Source organism: Sus scrofa, chromosome 6 (genome assembly GCF_000003025.6).
Source record: "Sus scrofa isolate TJ Tabasco breed Duroc chromosome 6, Sscrofa11.1, whole genome shotgun sequence".
Classification (NCBI taxonomy): domain Eukaryota; kingdom Metazoa; phylum Chordata; class Mammalia; order Artiodactyla; family Suidae; genus Sus; species Sus scrofa.
The window spans coordinates 159,617,963-159,639,553 of NC_010448.4; the positions used below are offsets into that span (position 1 = coordinate 159,617,963).

Here is a 21,591-nt window from a genome sequence, read left to right on the forward strand (position 1 = left end):
TTCCACCAAGACTCAAAGAGTCTCCCAACATGAGGAGATTCAGATGTACGGTGCTCAGAACTACAAGCATCCACTACACTCAGCAACTATTTATCGAAGTTTTAATATCATGCCTTGGGAATACGAAGGTGGCCAGCATCTGCCTTCAGGCATTCCAGGTCTAGTATGGTGGGAGACAGATGAGTAAATGGGCAATTTGAAGGAACTGTGATAATGGCTGTGATGAGGAAAGCAGGAGGGGGCCGTGGGATTATAGAGAAGAACTGACTAGCATCAGGAGAAATCAGGGAAGATACTCAGGGAAAGATGATATCTGAGACCTGAAGGACAGAGTGCTAGCTAGCTAAGAATTATATCTTCTTCCTACTTTTCCAGATGCCTGTTTTTAAATCTTTAGATATGGTGCACGTTGCTTGGCATTGTCTTCCAACCGGAGTTGCAGACACTATTGGTGAGGTACCTTAGCATCTAAGGGCAGAGACTGGACACCTGTTTCCACAGTACAGAGACATATCCCCATATGCCCTGAAATCATTCATTCCTTCATGAATTCTCCAATCTCTTTGGGAAGTTCCTAGAAATGCCCAGCCCTGTGCCAGGCAGAGGTAGGAAATGAAAAAAGAGAAGTCATGGTCCGTGCTCTGAAGAAGCTTACGATGGCTGTGCAGAAAAAGAGACACGTAGTGGGGCTAAGGGTGTGGTCCCGGGAAAGGTCTGCGGGCCCCTGGACTCGTTCCCACAGGCTGGTACATTACCATGATCCAGCGGGGACAAGCTCAGAACCTCAATTTTTGTGGCACATGAAAAGTGGCTGCATCTTTCAAATTAGAGACATATTCAGATTTCCCGTTGTGGCACAGCAGAAATGAATCTGACTAGTAATCATGAGGTTGCAGGTTCTATCCCTGTCTTTCCTCAGTGGGTTAAGGATTCCATGTTGCCAGGAGCTGTGGTGTAGGTTGCAGATGCTGCACAGATCCCGTGCCACTGTGGCTGTGGTATAGGCTGGCAGCTGCAGCTCGGATCAGCCCCCTAGCCTGGGAACATATGCAGCAGGTGAGGCTCCAAAAAGCAAAAAAAAAGAGAGAGACATATCCTCAGATTTACGTTAACAAAGATTACTGTGTCTGATGCATAAACCAAAATTCCATTTATTAATTTGCAAAAAGAAAGTATTGTTTGTAAGGCTAATTTAATTTGTAAAGCAGACCAGAACGCTCACAGCAGAAGATCAGTGCATTTTCTTATGGGAAGCCAAGTATCAGGGGTAGCCTGGAATCAGAGCAAGGGGCGTGAGTCAATCTCAAGAGAGACACTACCTGGGAGCTTAGAATCAGGGGCTTCCCTGATTGCACATTAGACTCATCTGTGGCGGTTTCGTAAGCGCTTGTGCTTGGGCCGCTCTCTGAGATTCTGATTCAGTTGGTCACAGCAAAGTTCAAATAGGACTTTTACTTTGAAAGTGGCTGAGGGAGTTCTCATCGTGGCTCAGTGGAAACGAATCTGACTAGCATCCATGAGGATGAGGTTCAATCCCTGGCCTCACTCAGTGAGTTAAGGATCCTGCATTGCTGTGGCTGTGGTGTAGGCCGGCAGCTGCAGCTCCAATTCAACCCCTAGCCCAGGAACTTCCATATGCCATGGGTGCAGCCCTAACAAAACAAAACAACAACAAAAAAAGGCTAAAAGTGGCAGAGGCAAGTCTAACATGCGGCAAAGGCTGCTTTCTATGTCTTGTCAACATCATGATGTTAACATTGCTTTGCTTCGACTTCTCATCCCTGGGCGGTGCCTGGAGAGACACCGGTGCCTTTCCCTTTTCAAGGTTCCGTGGTGACCACTCTCCTCTTTCTATTCACACAGATGTTCTCAAAACAGGATGTATTTATTACAAATGATATGGTTTCCAATCATTAATTATAGTCAGTTTCCAGGCCTGCAGCTTTGAGAACCGTTCTAGATTACCTTGGTGTCTTGGTGAGAATCCTGAGCACTCCCAAACCTCTTGGACTCACTTTTACATGCAGGCTCAGTTACAGATGGTTCTTTTCATTTATGGAGAGTGGATTTTGTTTCCAGGATGACCTTATTCCCAGTCTTTTTGAGGATGTCCCACTGTTTGTCATCGGGCTCTAGAGAATAATCTAAGGCTGCAGAAATTCAAAGAGAAAGTTTAATTACAATTACTAACAATTACTAACTCTATTGTGGACATAGTGGTGGCTCAGTGCAAAGAATCAGAGAGGTCTGAGTACATATCTTTTTTTTTTTTTTTTCTTCTTTTTGCCTTTTCTAGGACTGCTCCCACGGCATATGGAGGTTCCCAGGCTAGGGGTCGAATCGGAGCTGCAGCTGCCGGCCTACGCCAGAGCCACGGCAACTCGGGATGCGAGCCGCGTCTGCAACCTACACCACAGCTCACGGCAACGCCAGATCCCCAACCCACTGAGCAAGGCCAGGGATCGAACTCGCAACCTCACGGTTCCTAGTCGGCTTCGTTCACCACTGAGCCACGATGGGAACTCCTCTTTCTTAAATTTTTAAAAAATTTTATTGATGTATAGTTGACTTAAAATGTTGTGTTAGTTACAGGTGTACAGCAAAGTGAATGAGTTAAACATATACGTATATCCATTCCTTTTTCAAATCTTTTCTCATTTGGGTTGTTTCGCAGTATAGAGTAGATTTTCCCTGTGCTAAATAGTAGGTCCTTGTTAATCATCTCTTTTATATACAGTAGCGTGTATATGTTAATCCCAAACGCCCAGTTAACCCCCCACAACATTTCCCCTTTGGTAACCATAAGTTCTGATTCTTTGAGTCTGTTTCTATTTTGTCAATAAATTCTTTGTCATTATTAGATGCCACATATGAGTGGTTTTTCTCTGACTTATTTCACTTAGTATGATAATTTTTAGGTCCATCCATGTTGCTGCAAATGGCATTATTTCACTCTTTTTTATTGCTGAGTAGTATTTCATTGTGTATATGTACCACATCTCCTTTCTCCATTCCTCTGTTGATGGACATTTAGGTTGCTTTCATGTCTTGGCTATTGTTAATAGCACTGCAGTGAACACTGGGGTGCATGTATCTTTTCAAATTATGGTTTTTCTCTGGATATATGATTTCAGCCTTTTTGAGGTATGTACCTTTGGGCAAAAGGCTTTATCACCCTGAGCTTCATCTGTAAACTGCAGATTATCATACAAAGTCTTTAGAGTTGTGAATAATAAAAATACTGTATGAAAATTCCTTGTCCTAGTGTAGGCCCTCAATGAAAGTAACACCACAGCTTACAGTCGTGGCTCAGGGGAAATGAATCTGACTAGCAGCCATGAAAGACACAGGCCTCACTGGCTTTGCCCAGTGAGTTAGGGATCTGGTGTTGCTGTGAGCTTTGGTGTAGGTCACAGACATGGCTTGGATCTGGCATTGCTGTGGCTGCAGCATGGGCTGGCAGCTGCAGCTCCGATTCGACCCCTAGCCTGGGTACCTACATATGCTGTGGGTGCTGTCCCCCCACCAATAAAAAGTAACTTCATTATTTTTTTATTTTTTTGGCTTTCTAGGGCTGAAGTCCCCAAGCTAGGGGTTGAATCGGAGCTACAGCCACAGCCACCGCAATGCAGGATCTGAGCCTCGTTTGTGACCTACACCACAGCTCACCACAACGCTGGATCCTTAACGCACTGAGGGAGGCCAGGGATTGAACCTACATTCTCAGTGATCCTAGTCAGGTTCCTTAACCACTGAGCCATGAAGGGAACTCTGAAAGTAACTTTTAATATTGGTACTACTGAAGGAAACTGTTTCTCAAAAGTTAGGGAGTATTTCCTCAGAACCAAACTCCCTCTCTCTTTAGTTTTTTAGAATAGCAATTTTGTCATGCTTTAAAAATAGTAATACATGCTCATAAAAAATTCTAGCAGTAGAGAAGAAACACAAGGAAAAAAGTAGCAGATCACTCTTAATTCTAACACTCAAAATAACATCTTTAACATATGGTGAAAATCATTCTGAACATCTCTATATGTATTTAAACAGCATAATCAACACATAGAAGTAATTTTAGAGGGCTCACACTGAGCAAGAGATTTCAAATTAAATATTTAATTTAAAATATTTTATTGAAGTTCATTTAACAAATAAAAATGACAAAAGGATTGCTAAATGATAGTTAACAAAAGGTTATGAAAATGATTGGAGTTGTCATTTTTTCAAAACTACACATTTTCATGTTAGAAAATATTGTGTATCGCATGCAGGATTAATACTCTACACTTCTCCCATCTCCTCTCCTGCCTAATTTTTGTTATTCATTATTTTTACTTTGCCAATATTCATAATGTTTACATTGCATTTTGCAACTATAATTTCTCAAGTTGTTTAGACTATCTTCTAGACTTAATTAGATGCAAACTTCTTCACCAATGCTTTATGATAGCTTCTTTTCTTTTCTTTTTTAGGGCCTCACCCGTGGCATATAGAAGTTCCCAGGCTAGGGGTCAAATCAGAGCTGTAGCCGCTGGCCTACACAACAGCCACAGGAACACCAGATCCGAGCTGCGTCTGTGACCTACACCACAGCTCACGGCAATGCCAGATCCTTACCCCACTGACTGGGGCCAGGGATCAAACCTGTGTCCTCATGGCTGCGAGTCAGATCTGTTTCCTCTGAGCCACCATGGGAACTCCACGATAGCTTCTTTTCTTTACTTACATTCATGTCTTTATTTATTTAGGGCCGCACCTGTGGCATATGGAAGTTCCCAGGCTAGGGGTCGAATCAGAGCTACAGGTGCTGGCCTACACCACAGCCACAGCAACGTAAGATCTGAGCCATGTCTGTAACCCACACCACAGCGCACAGCAACACTGCATCCTTAACCCACTGAGCAAGGCCAGGGATGGAACTCATATCCTCATGGATCCTAGTCAAGTTCATTACCGCTGAGCCATGATGGGAACTCCCTACATTAATGTCTTGATTAGCTGAATTTCAGCATCAAGAAATTTTCTCAAGAAGGATGCCAGATTCTCTGAATTCTTTCCATTTTAATGATTTTTTTTGTTTTTTGTTTTTTTGGCCGTCCACAGCATATGGAAGTTCCTGGGCCAGGGATCGAACTCATACCACAGCAGGGACTTGAGCCACAGCAGTGGCAACACCAGATCCTTAACCTGCTGAGTCACCAGGGAACTCCAATAATAGTTTTAACAGTTTTAAATTATAAAAGTACCTGTTGCTTTTTTATTTAGATGACAACATGGGTAAAATATTCATGGGTTATACTTTCCCTCAGAATGACATAAAATTTTGCTGCAGAGAAGTCTGAAGTGACACTGATTTTATTTCTTGTCATAGATAGCTTGCTTTTTTGTTTGAAGAAAGAATTCTTTCTTCATCTCTGTCTTTTTTTTTTTTTTTTTTTTTTTTTTAGGGCTGCATCTGCGGCATATGGAGTTTCCCAGGCTAGGGGTCAAATCGGAGCTACAGCTGTAGGCCTACATCACAGCCACAGCAATGCTGGATCTGAACCACACCTGTGACCTACACCACAACTCACGGGAGTGCCAGATCCTTAATCCACTGAGCAAGGCCAGGGATCAAACCTGCGTCCTCATGGATACTAGTCAGATTCATTAACTAGTGAGCCATAATGGGAACTCCTCTTTCTTCATCTGTGAAATTCAACAATTTAACTAGGATGAATCTCTTTTTTGATAATATTACTAGGGAATTTATAATTTTCTGAGTGACCTGTTACTCTCTGGGCCTGATCTTCCCCAAATATACAATGAGGGCTTTAATGAGCCCTTTCAGCTTTGTCAGTCTATGCACCTCTGATTAGATCCATGAAGGAACAAGCAGGTAGTTTTCATTTTCTGGGATGTTAGAAAAAGATGTGTAAGAATTGAGTTTGAAGAGCTGCTTATGGAGGTTATTGCAGGACTTCAAGCTCTTGTGGGAAGGCAGACTAGAACAACCGAATTGAAGGTCCTTTTCCATCCCCAAAGTGAATCGAATATGTTTTGATATGTCTCCATGACTGGGGGCCCAATTGGCTAAACTCTGATGTTTCATAAAAGTAAGAATGTATCTTAAAGCCCTTCTAATCCAGTGCCATCAGTGTACATATTAGCAACTGGATGCCTAGAGAAGAGGGGTGACTTGTACAAGGTCACACAGTGAGTTAGTGGCACAGCAAGGACTGGAATTAAGACTATAATTCTCGATCTGTACTTTCTCTTTTATGGGGCAATATGACGATGAGACTTAGAACAGATCTAGACCTGAGACAGGCCCATTAGCTTGGCACTGCATTATCATTGTCAATTGACATCTATCTTTTTCTTTTATTTAATTAAAAAAAATTTTTTTTCTTTTTTGTCTTCTGTCTTTTTTGGGCCACACCCACGGCATATGGAGGTTCCCAGGCTAGGGGTCTAATCAGAGCTGTAGCCTCCAGCCTACCCCAGAGCCACAGCCATGCCAGATCTGAGCCTCGTCTGCAACCTACACCACAGCTCAGGGCAACTCTGGATCCTTAAACCCACTGAGTGAGGCCAGGGATCAAACCCACAACCTCATGGTTCCTAGTCGGATTCATTTCTACCGCACCACCATGGGAACTCCCTGACATCTATCTTTTTAGTAGGAGCCTCTGGACACGTCAAGTGAGGGTGAGGAGAAAGAATGAAAGTAGACGGATGCCCTCTTCTTTCATCAATTGAAGTCCTACCCATCCTTAAAATGACAGTTTCCATGTCTTTTATGAAGCTTTATGATGCCAGAGTTGAAGGAGATCTTGTCCACCTCTCCATCCATCCATCCATCCATCCATCCATCCAACCAGGCCTACATTTACTTAACAACTACTCGCTGAACATCCTCTTCTGCAAGGCTGTTAGCCAGGGACTCATCAATGAGTCAGTCATTTCTACACTTTCATGGGGCTATCAGGGCAGGAATAAAGGCAGTTGTGATGCAGTGAGATAAACAGATCTCCCCAGACCCCCAAGAAATCTGGCCAGTTCATCATTTTGAAGATTCTCACAGCTATTCACTACATCTCATGCTGATGGTGACGGATTTTAGTTAGAATCGGGCGGTAAATATTTGAATAAAAAAAAAGTGACAAATTATGAAACTGTTATATCATGAGTAGAAAACTTATTAATTTATAGCACTTAAGTTTCTACAATGTGCCCTGGACTTATTATTTTACCTAAATTATTTCCTGAATATGGTCTAAATCTAGAAAATTTAGGGTGAATTTGAAAAATAGCAAATGGCAAAACTATAGGGATATTAAGAGATTACAGAAATTATTAAGAAATTACAAAGAATAATTATTATGAAGAAGATTAGAAATTAAGAAACATAAAACTGGAGTTCTTGTCATGGCTCAGTGGAAACGAATCTGACTAGGATCCATGAGGATGCAGGTTCGATTCCTGGTCTCGCTCAGTGGGAATCTGGTGTCATGAGCTGTGGTGTAGGTCTCAGATGTGGCGTTGCTGTGGCTGTGGTGTAGGCCTGCGGCTGTAGCCTGCAAACCTAAATATGCCACGAGTGTTGCCCTAAAAAGACCAAAAAAAGAAAAAAGAAAAAAAGAAAGAAACGTAAAACTGGAACAAAGAAGCTAAAAGGACACAGCTCACCATGTTGATCCAGCTGGACAATATGCAGGTATCATTCACAAAGAGCTGTTAAAAGAGGACTTGAGTGGTTGGCTGTTCAATATTAATCTCCTGTGTTCTTCAAAAGAGAGTCACTACAGGAATGAAAAAACAAAAAGGAGTTACCTCTGTGGCACAGTGGGTTAAGGATCAGGCATTGCTGCAGTTGCAGCATAGGTCGAAGATGCGGCTTGGATTCATCACAAGAATGTGACAGTTACAATGTCGTTAACCAAGTCTGCCTTTTCATAAGGAAACAGCCTATCACCTATAACTAACTATGAATGACTAACAATAATCTTTACAATTGGCAGCTCTATGGTTCCTGGAAAAAATACAGAAGATTTATAACACAAAAGGCTACTAAGGATCCAATGTTGTCACTGCTGTTGTTTGGGTCACTGCTGTGGTACAGGTTTGATCACTGGCCCAGGAACTTCCATATGTCGCAAGCGGAAAAAAGAAAAAAAAAAAGTTAAAATGAACAAACGGTAACTATATGTATCAATATAGTTACATCTCAAAAAAATGTCAAACAAAAAACTCAAGTTGCAAAAATATATTTATATATGAAACCATTTATATAAAGTTAAAAAACATGGAGTTCCCATCTGTAGCTCAGCAGAGTGGAAATGAATCTGAGTAGTATCCATAAGGACACAGGTTTGATCCCTGGCCTCACTCAGTGGGTTAAGGGTCCGGCATTGCCGTGAGTTGTGGTGTAGGTTGCAGACATGGCTTGGATCTGCATGGCTGTGGCTGTGGTGTAGGCCCGTCACTGCAGCTCCAATTCGACCCCTAGCCTGGGAACTTCCATATGCTGTGCAAATGGCCCTAAAAAAAAAAAGACAAAAAAACCCCCAAAAAACATACAAGTTATCAGTATCAACTCTTTTCTAAAAAAATATGTATGAAGGAAGTTCCTGTGTAGCAGTGGGTTAAGAATTTGGGCATTGCCACAGCTGTGGTACAGGCTGCGGTACAGGCTGCAACTGCAGCACAAGTTTGAACCCTGGCCTGAGAACTTCCATGTGCATATTGCAGTTTTGGCCCCAAAAATAAATAAAGTAAAATAAGTGTCAGATAGATATAAAAATACAGATGTGTATGTACATGTGGGTTAGTGTATATATAAATACTTCCTAACTGTCTGCTTGGAGGGCCTAGAAGCAGTGATACCTCAGTAGTAATGATCACACTTAGTACCCAGATGTTGGTTTCTAATTACCAGTGTTCAATAAAAGAATCAGTGCTTCTTGTAGAAGCAATTGATTCCAGGGCAGGGAAATACAAGATGAGCCTGGAGCGTCTTGTGGTGCTAAGCAGAGACATGTCAAAAAGACATAGAAGCCAACCAAAAGAACTCCCAATGGCCAAGCTTGAAAAATCCAAGCAACAAAATAAGTAATCATAGTATTGATTTATAACCCCCAAAATGACATAAATATCACTAAGCCCTTACGGACATAAATAAATGATTGAATAAATAAACAAATGAGGGAGAAGGAAAAAAATCTTCCTTACAGAGGAATTTCTCTTAATAAAAATAGAAGGAATTAGGGAATTAGAAAATTACCATTAGAAGATCATAGCGTTAAGGGCATCAGGCAAGATCCACCAATAAATACTATAATTAGTCATTGAAAGTTTAAGATCAAACAGTGTATTTACATAGCTTCAAATTATTTCTCCCCAAATATTGTCTTTGACAAAAGGAAAAATAGTAAGTTTACAATGGAGAAACCTGACAGCCCCACCTTAACCAAGCGAGCAAGATAAATATCACAAGTAATAAGATGTACCATTATTGTATATACCTGATAGGATGCATTGAAAAGGGCACATGGCATCTGTGACATTCTTTCCCAAAATCTATAGCCTTAATCAGATCTTGAGAGATCCTTAGACAAACCCAAATTGAAGAACATTCTACCAAATACCTGAAGAGTACTCTTTATTTTATTTATTTATTTATTTTGTCTTTTTAGGGCCACAACCATGGCATACGGAGGTTCCCAGGCTAGGGGTCTAATCAGAGCTACAGCTGCTGGCCTACGCCACAGCCACAGCCATGCAGATCTAAGCCATGTCTGTCACCTACACCACAGCTCACAGTATCGGGGATCCTTAACCCACTGAGTGAGGCCAGGGATCAAACCCGGAACCTCATGGATCCTAGTCGGATTTGTTTCCACTGTGCCAGGAGGGGAACTCCACAACCTAATTTTAGAGCATTTCCATTCCGAACCCCTAGTCCATCCCTCCCCCTCAACCTGTCTCCTTTGGTAACCATGTTTTTCAAAGTCTGTGGATCTGTTTCTGTTCTGCAAATAAGTTTGTTGTATCCTATTTTTATTATTATTGTTTTTTGTCTTTTTTGTCTCTTTTTAGGGCACGGCATATGGAGGTTCCCAGGCTAGGGGTCTAATCAGACTGTGGTTGCCAGCCTACGCCAGAGCCACAGCAACGCGGGATCCGAGCCACATCTGTGACCTACACTACAGCTCATGGCAATGCAGAACCCACTGAGCAAGACCAGGGATCAAACCTGAGTCTTCATGGATGCTAGTTGGGTCAGTTAACCACTGAGCCACATTGGGAACTCCTATCCTATTTTTAGATTCCACATATAAGTGAGCATATGATGTTGGTGTCTCACTGTCTAACTTCACTCAGCATGATAATTTCTAGGTCCATCCATGTTGCTGCAGATGCCATTATTTCAATTTCTTTTAATGGCTGAGTAATATTCCATTGTGTATATGTACACCATCTTTATCCATCCCCAGTCGATGCACGTTTAGATTGTTTCCATGTCTTGGCTATTGTATATAGTGCTGCAATAAACACTGGGGTGCATGTATCTTTTTGAGTCATGGTTTTCTCTGGTTAGATGCCCAGGAATAGGATTGCTGGATTATATGGTAATTTTATTTTTAGTTTTTTGTGTCTTTCTTTCTTTCTTCCTTCCTTCCTTCCTTTCCTTTCTTTCTTTCTTTCTTTGGCTGCACTCATGGCAGCCCAGGCTAGGCTACAGCTGCTAGATCTGCAGCTTATAAACTTATTAAACTTATTTGAAAGGTGGGATCTGAGCTGTCTCTGCAACCTACACCACAGCTCACAGCAACACCACTGAGTGAGACCAGGAATCAAACACGCATCCTCAGGGATACAAGTTGGATTTGTTTCCACCGCGCCACAACAGGAACTCCCTATTTTCAGTTTTTTGAGGAATCTCCATACTGTTTTCCATAGTGGTTGAACCAATTTACATTCCCACCCACAGTGTAAGGGGGTTCCCTTTTCTTCACACCTTCTCCAGAATTTATTGTTTGTAGACTTTTTGATGATGATTATTCTGGCTGGTGTAAGGTGGTACCTCATGGTAGTTTTGATTTGCATTTCTCTAATAATGAGTTATGTTGAACATCTTTTCATGTGTTTTTTGGCCACATGTATGTCTTCTTTGGAGAACTGTTTGTTTTTCTTCTGCCCATTTTTTGAAGGGGTCATGTTGATTTCTTAATTTTAATAATTGTACCATGATTATGCTATATGTTAATATTAAGGAAATTTGGGTATATGGAATTTACTGTGCTATTCTTCTATACAGTTAAATTTGAAATTATTTCAAAATATAGAGTTAAAAATGAAAAATGGTAGTATATATTGTTAAGGGGTATAAATATGCATTGAATGTCTAAAGGAGTGAAAAACCAAATTCATGACGGTAACTCTCTTGGGATGCTGGTGGAGGGGAAGAGAGAATTAGGCAACTGCGGAATATATTGGGGATTCAGTTCTGAAGTGGGCCATGGGGAAGTTCCCATTGTGGTGCAGGGGTAAGGAGCTCCACTAGTATCATGAGGATGTGGTTTGATCCCTGGTCTTGCTCAGGGGGTTAAGGATCTGGCATCGCCGTGAGCTGAAGTGTAGGGTACAGACGTGGCTTGGATCCCTCTTGCTGCGGCTGTGGCATAGGCTGTCAGCTGCAACTCCAATTTGACCCCTAGCTTGGGAACTTCTATGTGCTGCAGGTGCAGCCCTAAAAAAAAAAAAAAAAAGCAAATAAATAAATAAATAAAGTGGGCCATAGGAATACAAGTATTCATTGTATTATCTTCTATAATTTTTGTATATTTGAAATATTTCATTAAAAGTGGAATATAGTTCACTGCCAATATGAACGTTTGTGATAAGGCCTTATCCTCTTCTCTTGCACAGATTTACCACTTAAAAATAGTCAAAACTTGAGCCACCTTCCACTTGCACCTGCCTTTGACTTAAGGCCAGAAAGGTGAGTTGGGGACAGATTTTAAAGGACTGATAAGGTTGCACTTTATCTGAGAGTAATGAGAAGCTGTTAAAAGATTTTCATCAGGGAAGGGATGTGGTCAGGCATGTTTTAAGAATATGACTCCAGGAGTTCCCACTGTGGTGCAACAGAAACGAATCCAACTAGTATCCATGAGGACATGGGTTTGATCCCTGGCCTCAATCAGTGGGTGAGGAATCCAGCATTGGCGTGAGCTGTGGTATAGATTGCAGATGTGGCTTGGATCTTCCGTTGCTGTGGCTGTGGTGTAGGCCAGCAGCTACAGCTCCAATTTGACCCCTAGCCTGGGAATCTCCATATGACATGGGTGCAGCCCTAAAAAAAAAAGAATAAAAACAATATGATCATCTCAGTAGATGCAGAAAAAGCTTTTAATGAAATGCAACATCCACTTACGGTAATAACTCTACATAAAGTGAGCATAGAGAGAACATAACATAATAAAGCTAAAAGCCATATATGAAAAACCCACAGCTAACACCATACTCAGTGGTGAAAATCTGAAAGCATTTCATCTAAGATCAGGAACAAAATGAGAATGCCCACTCACACCACTTTTATTCAGCATAGTATTGGAAGTCCCAACCACAGCAATTAGATAAGAAAAATAAATAAAAGGAACCCAAATTGGAAAGGAAGAAGTAAACTGTCACTGTTTGCATGATACTTTATATAGAAAATCCTGAAGACGCTACCAGAAAACTACTAGAGCTCATCAATGAATGTGGTAAAGTTTCAGGATACAAAATTAGTATGCAGAAATATGTTGCATGTCTACACACTATCAATGAACTATCAGAAAGAGAAATTAAGGAAACAATCCCATTTACCATCACATCAAAAAGAATTAAGATACCTAGAAATAAACCTATCTAAGAATGTAAAAGACCTGTAACTCAGAAAACTGTAAGACACGGATGAAAGAAATTGAAGGTGACATAAACAGATGGAAAGATAGGGGGTTTTTGGATTGGAAGACTTAATATTGTTAAAATGGTCATACTGCCCAAGGCAATCTACAGATTCAGTGCAGTCCCTATCAAAAAGCTAGTACATTTTTCACAGAACTAGAAGCAAATAATTTTAAAATGTGTACAGAAACACAAAAGACCCTGAATAGAAAACACAATCTTGAGAAAGAAGAACAGAGCTAAAGGAATCATGCTCCCTGATTTCAGACTATAACCACAAAGCTACAGTAATCAAAACAGTAGACTCCTGGCACAAAATAGACACATAGATCAATGGAAAAGAATAGAGAGCCCAGACATAAGTCCACACACTTACGGTCAATTAATCTATGACAAAGGAGGCGAGGATATGAAATGGAGAAAAGACAGTCTCTTCAATAACTGGTGCTATGAAAACTAGGTAGCTACATATAAAAGAATGAAGTTAATCTCTCTAATGCCATATAAAAAAATAAACTCAAAATGAATTAAAGACCTAAATATAAGACTGGAAACCTTGAAACTTCTAGAGTTAAACATAGGCAGAACACTCTTTGACATGAATTGTAGCAATATTTTTTGGGATTATTCTCCCAAAGGAAAGGAAAAGCAAACGTAAAATCAGAGTTCCCATTGTGGCACAGTGGTTTTAAGAATCCTGGAGTTCCCGTCGTGGCGCAGTGGTTAATGAATCCGACTAGGAACCATGAGGTTGCGGGTTCCATCCCTGCCCTTGCTCAGTGGGTTAACGATCCGGCGTTGCCGTGAGCTGTGGTGTAGGTTGCTGATGCGGCTCGGATCCCGAGTTGCTGTGGCTCTGGTGTAGGCCGGTGGCTACAGCTCTGATTCCACCCCTAGCCTGGGAACCTCCATATGCCGCGGGAGCGGCCTAAGAAATAGCAAAAAGACCAAAAAAAAAAAAAAAAAAAAAAAAAAAAAAAATCCTACTGCAGGCAGAGCCTCCTTGCCTGCCTGCTTGCATCTCTCACGTGTCCTATCTTAATGAATCTATTTCTTGCCTATCACTTTGTCTCTTGCTGAATTCCTTCTGCATGGAGGCATGAAAAACCTGAACCTCAGTAAGCCCAGACACCAGTACTGTTATTCCAGCCAATAACCCAGAAGACCGCCACCAGGCTCATGATGAAATCTCTTGATGTCAGCTTGGAGGACGAAGATTCCCCTAAAGAAAGAATAATGCATGTTTGCCCCAGTCCTGATTCTTATCTGAAACCCTGTTTTTTTCATTTTAAACTATAAAACTCCATGCAATTCTTCCCCAAAGGGCAGGGGCACAGTCTTGGGCATTAGCCTGTTGTGGCTTCCTTTGTCTGGCAATACAGTAAAAGCTATTTTTTTTTTTCTCCTTCACCGCCCCCCCCACTCCACACAAAAAATGAATCCTACTGCAGCGGCTTGGGTAACTGCAGAGGCACAGGTTCAATACCTGACCTGGTTCAGTGAGTTAAAGGATCTGGCACAGATTCCTCAGAAAACTAAAAAGAGAATTATCATTTGATACAGCAACCCCACTCCTGGGCATCTATCCAGGGAAAACCACGACTTGAAAAGATATGTGTACTCCAATGTTCATTGCAGCACTATATACAATAGCCAAGACATGGAAACAACCTAAATGGCCATCGACAAAGGACTGGATAAAGATGTGGTACATATACACAATGGAATATTACTCAGCCATTAAAAGGAAAGAAATAACGGCATTTGCAGCAACATGGATGGACCTAGAAATTATCATGCTAAGTGAAGTGAGTCAGTGAGACACCAACATCATATGCTATCACTTACATGTGGAATCTAAAAAAAAGGAAGGAGTTCAGGGAGTTCCCGCTGTGGTGCAGTGGAGGCGAGTTCGACTGGGAACCCTGAGGTTTCGGGTTAGATCCCTGGCCTCATTCAATGGGTCAAGGTCTGGTGTTGCCATGAGCTGTGGTGTAGGTCGAAGATGTGGCTTGGATCCCGTGTTGCTGTGGCTGTGGCATAGGCCAGCGGCTATAGCTCCAATTTGTCCCGTAGCCTGGGATCTTCCATGTGCCGCAGGTATGGCTCTAAAAAGAAAAAAAAAAAATACAAATTACAAATTTAAAAAATTTAAAAATATTTTAAAAAAGGACACAATGAACTTCTTTGCAAAACTCACAGACTTTGAAAAACTTACGATTTCCAAATGAGACAGGTAGAGGGGTGGGGGATGCGCTGGGGGTTCGGGATAGAAATTCTATAAAATTGGTTTTGATGATCATTGTACAACTACAAATGCAATAAAATTCATTGAATAATAAATTTTTTTTAAAAAGGAATAATAAGGACTTCCCATCATGGCGCAGTGGTTAACGAATCCGACTAGGAACCATGAGGTTGCAGGTTCTATCCCTGGCCTTGCTCAGTGGGTTAAGGATCCGGTGTTACCATGAGCTGTGGTGTAGGTTGCAGATGCGGCTCGGATCCCGCATTGCTGTGGCTCTGGCATAGGCTGGCAGCTACAGCTCTGATTGGACCCCTAGCCTGGGAATCTCCATATGCCGTGGGAGTGGTCCAAGAAATAGCAAAAAGGCAAAAAAAAAAAAAAAAAAAAAGGAATAATAAATAAATAAATAAAGGATCTGTCACAGCTGTGGCTCAGATTCAATCCCTGGCCTGGGAACTTCCTTATGTCATGGGCGCAGCCATAAAAACAACAATAACAACAACAAAAAAAGTAAAACCTTTGGCACAGCAAAGGAAACCATTGACAAAATGAAAAGACAACTGGAGCTCCTATTGTGGCTCAGCAGTACTGAACCCTACTGTATCACTGAGGATTCGGGTTTGATCTCTGGCCTCGCTCAGTGGGTTAAAGATCTGGCATTGCTGTGAGGTATAGTGTAGGCCGCAGATGCAACTGGGATCTGGCATTGCTGTGGCTGTGGTATAGGCAGTTGCAGCTCCAATTTGACCCCTAGCCTGGGAACCTCCATATATTGCAGGTGTGGTCCTACAGCACACACACACACACACACACACACACACACACACACACACGAGACCTATTGAATGGGAGAAATATTTGCAAATAATATGACCAATAAGGGGTTAATATCCAAAATATATAAACAGCTCATACAACTCAATATCCCCCAAAAAAAACTGATTAAAAAATGGGTAAAAGACCTGAACAGACATTTCTCCAAACAGGACACTCAGAAGATGGCCAACAGGCACATGAAAAGATGTTCAACATCCCTAATCATCAGAGAAAGGCAAATCAAAACCATAGTGATATATCACTTCACATGTGTTAGAATAGCTGGCATGAAAAAGAACACAAATAACAAATGATGGCAAGGATATGGAGAAAAGGGAACCCTTGCACATTGTTGACGGGAATGTCAATTGGTGCAGTTACTATGGAAAACAGTTTGGAGTTTTCTCAAAAAAACTAAAAATAGAACTACTAGATGATCCAGCAATTCCTCTCCTGAGTATACACCTGAAAGAAACAAAAACACTAATTCGGGGATACACTGGGGATACATGCACCCCAATGTTCACAGAAACATTATTTGAAATTGTCAAGATATGGAAACAACGTTAAGTGTCCATCAACAAATGAAGATGTGATATATATGTATGTACACACACACACACACACACACACACACACACACACACACACACACACTAGAATGCTACTCAGCCATAAAAAAGAATGAAAATTTGCCATTTGCAACAACATAAATGGACTTGGAGGCCATTATACTAAGTGAAATAATTCAGACAGAGAAAGACAAATACTGTATGATATCTGTGGAATCTAAAAAATACAAAAAACTAATGAATATAACAAAAAAAAACAAACTCACGGACACAGAGAAACAAAGTAGTGATGATCAGTAGGGAGAGGGAGAGGATGGGCAATATAGGGGTAGGGGATTAAGTGGTACAAACTATTATGTGTACAACAAGCTACAAGGGTACATGGTACAACGTAGGGAATATGGCCAATACTTTACAATAACTGAAAATGGAGCAGAGCCTTTTAAAATTGTGAATCGCTATACTATACACCTGTAACTTATATAATATTATACATCAACATACTTCAATAAAAAGCTAATCATAGAGCAAGGGAGAAAAAGCATATGACTCCGGCTCCGATAGAGAATGAATTAATGGGGGTTGAGAATAGAAGCAAAGAAATAAGCTGGGAGGTCTTCACAATAGTCTAGAGGAGGGTATATGAGGCCTAAGCCAAGGTGATAGTGGTAGGAATAGGGAGAGAGGGAAGGAAGAGCCATCCTAGAAGAAGCAATCCTCACAGAAGGAAATAGAAGCAATGATACCTGCCTAGTGATGGGATGTGTGGTAAGTAAACGGAAGACTCAAGCATGATGACTTCCTCACAAAATGCGCTCTGTGCATTTACATTATTTGACATTTAGGCGTATACAGTAGCTGGTGTGTGTGTGTGTGTGTGTGTGTGTGTGTGTGTGTGTGTATTTATCCTTTGTCTCCATAGAGGGGGAGCTCACTGAGGACCGAAACTGTCTCTTCTTTGGCTCCTCCATATACCACCCACTCCCTTATCTTATGACAGAGCTTTTTTTTTTTTTGCCTTTTAGGGCCTCACCCTTGGCACATGGAGGTTCCCAAGCTAGGGGTCGAATCAGCGCTATAGCCACTGGCCTATGCCACAGCCACAGTAACACCAGATTCGAGCAGCGTCTGCGACCTTCACCATATTTCTCTCGGCAATGCCAGATCCTTAACCCACTGAGGGAGGCCAGGGGTGGAACCTGCGTCCTCATGGATTCTAGTCAGGTTCATTTCCGCTGAGCCATGACGGAAACTCCTATGCCAGAACTTTTGAGAACGATATGTTAGTAGGAGATAGAGAGGACCTGAGTAAGATGGTCTAGGGCCAGAAGCAATAACATGTTGGTGCTCTGGGCAAGGCTTTTGAGGAAATGTGAATCCTAAGACTGGACAGATAGGGTGAGCCTTTGAAGAACCAGCAAGGAGGACCTGAAGCAAAAGATGAGTTGAAAGCTGGTACAGTAGAATAAGCTCAGGAGGAGATTTTGACAGCAAGAAGAGATGATCAGAAATGGTTAAGAGGAGTTCTCATTGTGGCCCAGTGGCAACAAACCCAACTAGTATCCATGAGGACACAAGTTCAATCCCTGGCCTTGCTCAGTGGGTTAAAGGATCCAGCATTGCTGTGAACTGTGGTATAGGTTGCAGACATGGCTTGGATATGGCATGGCTGTGGCTGTGGCATAGGCCAGTGGCTACAGCTGCAATCAATTCGACTCCTAGCTTGGGGAACTTCCATATGCTGCAAATGCGACCCAAGAAAGAAAGAAAGAAAGAAAGAAACAGTTCAAGAGCAGAGAGAAGAAGGTGGTATGTGCAGAGGTCCACGTAAATTTTCTTGGTTAAGGCGCTGTTCTTCAAATATTTGCTCTGCAGAGCAGCAAGCCTGATTCCTAATGGTGCATGGGAAATGCTTCTAATACTAAAGGGTGATTTGCTAGTTTGATTTAATTAGTTCTGATCTATAATAGAGCCTCTTGAAATCTGGGCCACAATGACACAAATGAGAAATACAGAGTATTATAGGACCATATAATAAGAAGGTCTCTGGGCTGGGGAAGGCTTCTTTTAGAAATAATGTTTAGGCTGAAACCTCAGGGATGAGTAGGAGTTAGCTGGATGGTGAGCTAGGGAAACGAATGGAAAGAGACAATGAGCGTGGCATTGGCTTGTGGAGCGGCCCAGAGGCTTTAGGAGCCAAACATTAGTCAGGGAACTGAAAGGTGTATGTTGGCTGGAACATATAGTACAGGACATGAGACAAAGCTGAGAGACTGCTGGGGGTCGGTTCATTTAAGACTTTATGGGGGTTCCTGTTGTGGCTCAGTGTCAACGAACCTGACTAGCATCCATGAGGATGTGGGTTTGATCCCTGGCCTCGCTCAGTGGGTTAAGGATCTGGCATTGCCGGGAGCTGTGGTGTATGCTGCAGATGTGGCTCAGATCTGGCGTGGCTGTGGCTCTCGCGTAGGCCGGCAGCTACAGCTCGGATTTGAACCCTAGGCTGGGAACTTCCATATGCTGCACCTGCAGCCCTAAAAAGAAAAAAAAAAAAGACTTTATGATCACGTCGGAGTGTTCACAGTTCTTTTCCCTTGCTTTGTTCTGGGAACTAGAGATGTACAGAAAATTGAATCAAATTGTAAAGTACTTTAACCCCAGGCCTTAAATAGCTCATCAGGTGGGATATAGAACCACATTGACAAGGCAGTGCAGCATGATAAATATGATGACAGAGGTAAGAAGACATTTTCATGGGAATTCACAGAAGAGGTACTTGCGGAATACAATTGTTTCATCATATTGCCTTTTAAGTTATTTCGTATTACCTGCAAACTCATATCAGTCGATCGTAGGACTCAGTTTAAATTAATGTACTTTTTAGATACACAGAAAAATAGTTTAGCCACATGGGCAACCAAGCAATTTCTAACGTGGTTTTTGCTTACGATCTCCATGACGTCTTCCTTTCCTTTGTATAATCTTTCACTCATCCTTTAAGCCTCTGCCACACCGTCCCCTTCCCCCCTTGCTCTCACAGAGTTTCAAGTCTAGTGCAGACGGCGACAGTAAATGGGCAGCGACGGTGGGTAAGTATGGGAAAGGCTATGATAAGGAAAGTGCACGGTGCCCTGAGGAGCCCGGCGCAGGGGCACCTCACCGACTTGAGGGGGTGACGGAAGGCTTTCAGAAAGAAGTAATTTAAGCCGAAAACTGAAGGATAAGCATGAGTTAGCAGGGCAAAGCGGTAGTCACAGTTCCAGAGAGAGCATAACACATTAAAGAAAGTGAAAGAAGGTCACAGAGCAGTGGAGTTTGAGGGCAGGAAGCAGCAACTGAGTGGAGGGGTGGTGGGAGGAAGTGGGGAGCAGTTAGAGATCAGTGTTTCACATGATGGTGCACACACGAAAAGCACTATGTAAACATTTGTTGGACGAATGGCTCCTTCACCTCAGGAAATGAGACTTTTGGAAAAGCCAAGTTGGTGTGTGATTGTTGCTCCTCTTGTCCTCTGGGAGGCCTTGTACTTGGCCGGTTAAAAGCCAGGTTTCTGACACCAGCTACTTAGATTTGAATCCTGGGTCTGACAGTTAGTAGCTGAGGTGACCTAGACACATTACAAAAGGTCATTTACCTTATCTGTAAATTAGAGATGATAATAATACTTCCTGGGATTGTCATCAAGATTAAACGAGTTAATATTTGTAAAGCATTGGAACGGAGCCTAGAACTAAGCACTGTGTACGTATGAGATTATTATTCCTCCATTCATCAAAACATTTATTGAAGGACAAGTAGTGTGATAGATGCTGTGAAAATAAGATGTGGCTCTGGCTATGAAGGAGGACCATAAAATCCGGTGAGGGAGAAGATTCATAAATGAGTAATTATAACACAATACGTTCAAGCTAGGTAATAGAAGACCAAAAAAAAAAGTTATTTTTTTTTTACTTTTCATAAGAAGTGTTATCATGTACCCACTCCACTTGATACTCATATAGTACTTACTGTCGCAGTTACTTTATCTCATTTAATCCTTTTGACAACTGTGTGAAATAGGTACTTTCATTATTCCCATTTACAGAGGAGGAAATCAAGGCAAAAGGTGAAGGATTTCCTTTAGAGTTATATAGTTGGGAAGTGGCAGAGCCAAAATTCAAATCTGTAGTTTGACTCCAGAATCTGTGCTCTTAATCCCGAACTTACTCTGCACGCTCTACTCTGCCCACGAGCTGTGGATTTTGATCTGCTATAGTTACGGCAACTAGATAGTCACACTTGTTGGAACTGCTCGTAAAGTAAAAGTTGCAAGTCACTTCTGGGAGAAAGTGCATGAACTCTCCCACATGTGCAGTCTGCACAAGACAACATAAAAATGCTTGAAAATAACTCCTTCCCCTCCCTGACTCTTGCATTTGCTTTAGCCAGCAAAGGTGGAGATAGGGTAGGGGGGGATATTTATTGGATTACACAGGATGTCTCAAGCCACACGTGTTTCTCTGGGGGTCCTTTTTAAACTTGGATCCTCCAGTTAGCAGGGTGCTCTCTCTGAAACAGAAAAAGTTTAAAATAGTTTCCTCACTGTAAGCTGGGGTAGGGGGGTGGGGATGGGGGGAGGGTGGACAAAAGTGGGCAGAAAATGCCGCACAGACAAGACACCGACACAAAGTTAGGATTTTGCCTAGAGCTAGGCAGAGTCATATTAAGTCACAAAAAGAAACACTTCAGGGGACAATCAAGAACAATGAGAGAGAACTTTACAGGCTTATTGGAGGAAGCAAACTTCCTCATAAATATGATTGATTAAGAATGCACTTAAAGTGGAGTTCCCGTCGTGGTGCAGTGGTGGGCAAATCCGACTAGGAACCATGAGGTTGCGGGTTTGATCCCTGGCCTCGCTCAGTGGGTTGAGGACCTGGCGTTGCCATGGGCTGTGGCGTGGGTCGCAGATGCTGCTCGGATCCTGAGTTGCTGTGGCTGTGGTGTAGGCCGGTGGCAACAGCTCTGATTGGACCCCTAGCC

At 42.0% G+C, this 21,591-nt stretch overlaps 1 long non-coding RNA gene across 1 annotated transcript; it reads right to left on the reverse strand.

Moving 5' to 3' along the window:
- LOC110261229 lies at window positions 1,095–21,142 on the reverse strand. The gene is made up of 3 exons (XR_002345199.1): window positions 19,518–21,142; window positions 7,669–7,781; window positions 1,095–2,150 (listed from the first exon to the last, which is right to left on the reverse strand). It is a non-coding gene; the product is annotated as an uncharacterized LOC110261229 (long non-coding RNA).